Genomic DNA, 4,500 nt, shown 5'->3' with positions numbered 1-4,500 from the left:
AAAAAAAAAAAAAAAAAAAAAAAAAAAAAAAAAAAAAAAAAAAAAGAATAGCAGTGGTGAAAAAGCAAACCTAAAAATTAATCTCTTTTTGAGAAAAGTGATCAGTACAAGGAGACAAATCCATCCCAGAAGCCCAAGCCCTTGCAGGGCAGGGTTTTGGGCCCACGTTGATCATAACCGTAAGCAAGCTCTCCACCCCACTTCAAGAGCACCAGGGCCAGGCTCTCCAGTCTTGTGAGAAGATCTGACCCCGCCTCTTGGAGAACGAGCCAATCAGAACAGGCCCGCTGTAGTAGGCCCTAGTGTGGTGGATTCCCATGATGCTCCAGCACAGACCTGTCCTCTGGAGGTCGGTGCTGATGGCTGCTTCCTGTTCCCGCCACTCGGAAAGTGAAAGTGCAGGCTTTCCAGTGAACAACCAACCAAATATCCGAACTGCTGGCCCTGTGCGCTCCAGACCTGACTGTACAGAAGGTACCTTCCATTTTTCCCAAGACGCAAGGGCCCACTGATGAATACCCACTCCTTTCCTGTGTGGGCTTTCACCTTTTCGGCTATTCGGATTTCTATCCCAAACCATGGGATTCCAAGAGTTCACCTTAACGGTGTTCAAACTTTCTTTTTCGTTTTATCCAGTCATTTCTGAAGCATTCATTCCACAGTTTCTTGAAGGATAGGAAAGTAGAGACGGTACTTTAATGCCTCAGGACACAAGAACTTGAGCAACGCTCATATATTAATTTTGTGACATATCCTAGGACCGTAATACAAAGCGTAATATAAACTCCTACCAATTATAGTTTTGAATTAGCTGCGTAAGCTAATTAGAGGCCAGATTGCTCCACGTTTTGGTTTGGGGGTCCAGAGAAGCCATTTCTCAAAGCTTATTAGAGAGGTGCCCCTTATGTGATTAATTCTGGACAGTGGACACAGACAAAGTTCCGACCCTCCCCGAGTTTACAGCCTAATGGAAAACAGAGATCCTTGAATTATAGATAACCATGCTGTGTGGTAGGTCCTGCAGAGAAAGATGCACAATTAAATAACTTTCTAAAGTTCTCTGTCAAATCAGCGATGTCACCCAAAGCTCAGGAAAGCAAACCCCCTGAACATAGCCTAACATATCTTTGGCTAAAGTTGGCCACATGGCATTGGGACCCAGCCCCTGTCTGCTAGGGACCAATTGAAGGTGAATGTTGCAAGAGGCCCCGATGAAAGGAAGTGACTGCAGCCCAAAAGATGTCAGAGAGAGGATGTTGTGATGATGTTGTGACCTGTTGTGGGGTAACTGTGAAGAAGATGGCACCTGAAATGGGGAGTTGATTTGGGGTTAGGTCATGTGGGGCTGGATTGTAAAGCCTTTATACATGTGGTAGAGGAGAGTTTTAGGGGGTTTTGTTTGCTTTTATCTTTTTGGTTTTTTTTTTAATCCCAGGTGAAGAAATTTTAGTTAGAAACTCAGTTTTTAAGCAATTCCTCATTAATCTATGCAAGATTCTTCTCTTATTTTACTTTTTCTTTTAACTTCCAAACCCTGCTTTTATTTTCCTTTGCCCCCGTAACACCCACTCATGTTTAATATATCTTTACATGTACATGTATACCTTCTTGCAAAAGGTATATCATTTTTATGCCAGTGTGTCTTCACAGAAATGATAATGTGCTCTAAATCCCACTCTGTTTCCTATATTTTCCCCTTAATGCTAGGTGTTTAAGACCCATCAAAGTTGCTGTGTACCTCTGGTTGACACTTCTGTTACTTAGTTTTCAACAGTGCGCATCTGCCATGTTTCACTCATTCCTTTCTCCAGTGATAAGCATCTACACTGCTTCCAACATTAGCTACCCCAAGAAATTCCATGATAAACATCTTTACAGGCCTGTGGGAGAACTTCCTAGGAATATAGATTGCAGAGTTTTCCCACAGATCATAAGGCATGTGCATGCTTCATCTCAACAGCTGCCAGATTCTTTTCCTGAGTGGTGGCACCGGTTGGCACTCCCTCCAGCAGTGCTCCAGAGTTCCATCTTCTACATTCTCAGCTGCACCATTACTTCCCTTCTGACCTTGCCCATTCTTTGACATTCAAATACAGAGCTCAGAGTAGATGGGAACTATCTAAACCTCTTCACCTGTGAGTGCCATGAGAAAGGGGATGCTTTGGAAAAATTGTGCAGGAATGATCTGACTTGCAAAACCAAAAAAATGCAACATGAACGTATTCTCTGGGAAGTATAGGAGATATTTAGCATTACAAAGAAAAATATTTTCTACATATACTTTTTTTTTTGTACAAATATCCTATTCAATATTTGCTGCCACTTCCCATGTTTGGTTAGTTTGTATGACTTGGTTTGAAACCTGATTTGACTTGGCCATGTCCAGCCTTCTCCGTGGCTGGTAGTGGGAGGCAGGGAAGGGGAGGCAGAGCTAGGAGATCAGAGTGTCCCGCTGGACAGAAGCCTGACCTCACTTGATGAGCTGTGCCTCCCTCCCTATCTTTAGCTATCGTTCTCCTTGTGTCGGAAGGTTGGGTGGAATATTACAGTGATAAAGAGTAACAACATTTGTAGAGTACTTGCCACTCAAAATGTGGCCCTCAGACTGGCAGCTTAGGCATCACCTGGGACACTGCTAGAAGTGTGGAATCTTGGATCCCACTCCAGGCCCACTGAATCAGAATCTGCCTTTAGCAAGATCCCCAAGGGATTTTATGCACATTAGCACTGCTTCAGTCTTTGCCAAACATTTTCACCTAGACTGTCTTGTTTACACTCTTCCCAACACCCCTGATTTCTTTGGGTATAGCTATTATGTACTTCTCATGTTACAGTTGAAGAAACTGAGGCTTGGCAGGTTAAAGTGACTAGCCCAAGAGTACCAGAAGAGCCCAGAGCAAACAGATTTTCAAACTCTGCAACTGCTCTCAAGGTCATACTTTGTTTATATTCCCATCTCCCCATGCCCATTTTCTCTCTTTCCAAAAGGAAAACCCAGGAAGAGCTCATTTCAGAGCCAAACAAAAGTGGAGTGGAGGTGAAGCCTCCCAGTCTCCCCAGGGATGTAAACTGCTACTGAGACAAGAAGCAATCACTGCTGTTCAGCCTCGCTCCCCCTCCTGCTGCGTGGCAACTTTGGGTTAAGAGAGGCAGCCAGATCTTCACTGAGTATGAAGTACATGGAGGCATTGGGGGGTTCCTCCCTTGAGTGAAGTGTACCAAGTTCCATTTTTCCTTCTTAAAAGCAGGCCAAGCAGGGGTGCTTACTCTGGGGTTCCCCAGATCCCCAAGGCATTTGTGGGTAGAATTGAGGAGTCTGGGAACTTAGCCTTTTCTGCACCATAACTAAAGGAAACAAACCCGCAGCAGCAGCAGCAGCAGCAGCAGCAGCAGCAGCAGCAGCAGCAGGACCTGTGACTTTGTAACTAACAGAAATCACAGATATTTCCATACTGAGTTGCAACTGTTGCACATCTCCAAAGCTCCTTTATGCTCGTGACTTCAGTGCTCTAGGTATTAGACCCACACTAGATCCTGTTATTGAATGTGTTCAAGAAAGGGCACTATACTGCTAAATGACAACTGTAGTTTTTGATATTTTGGTAATAGTATATCAATATAATGGTTTTCTTTGTGATCTTACAAATTTCATCTATGAGCATAAAAACACTATTCTGAGAAGGAGCTCATAGGCTTCATTAAACCGTAAAAGGACGCTGTCAGATTTTGGAAACTATCACATGCCCCAGTCTGGTTTTGGTTGGTTTGGGTCACCCCCCTGTATTTGTTTACTGGTAGCAACATAGCACCCAAAGCCAAAAGGGACTATGTGCTTGTCTTCAGGGGTGGAAGAAAGGATTTCCTGAGAAGGCTATACTCCATTTCACAGCCAGGCTTGGTGGGAGTGAGGGCTGAAGAACTCCAAGGGAGAACATTATGACTATTCTGTTATTCTAGAAGATCTTCTCAACATTCAGAAGATTTCAGTTAAAAATACCATTCCACTTGCTGGACAGAGGGACCATTAACCTTAGCTTTCTTTGGTCACTTACTCTTCTGCAGGTTTGTGTTATGGTCTCGATTATAATCGACAAAGAAGCTGGAAGATGTTTGGCCTTTGAAAAGGAGGACCCTTGTTTCATACCCATGACATTAACCAAGATTACCAGGATTCTGAAGTCTGAAAAGGTAAGTTAGTAACTGGCACTATCCAGAGAAAATGCAAGCTCAGACTTTTAAGTAAGCTGTAAGAATTCTACCTTGATAATTATCAATGTGCGGAGAGATGTCCATGATAGATTAAGCTTTTTTTTTTCTTTCTTTAAGGCAGGTTACAAAATAGCACCTTTTATTATATATAGAGAGGGGGAAATGAGAGGGCAGGGGAGAGGAAAAGAGTCTGAAAAAATAAATATCAAAATATCAGTTTTTAATTCTGGGTAGTGGAATGATAGGAGATGTTCATCTTTTATTCCTTTTTGTATTTCTTCTTTTTTTATG

The sequence above is a fragment of the Ailuropoda melanoleuca genome, chromosome 9 (genome assembly GCF_002007445.2).
Source record: "Ailuropoda melanoleuca isolate Jingjing chromosome 9, ASM200744v2, whole genome shotgun sequence".
NCBI classification, from domain to species: Eukaryota; Metazoa; Chordata; class Mammalia; order Carnivora; family Ursidae; genus Ailuropoda; species Ailuropoda melanoleuca.
Note: the sequence above shows the minus strand (reverse complement) of the source record.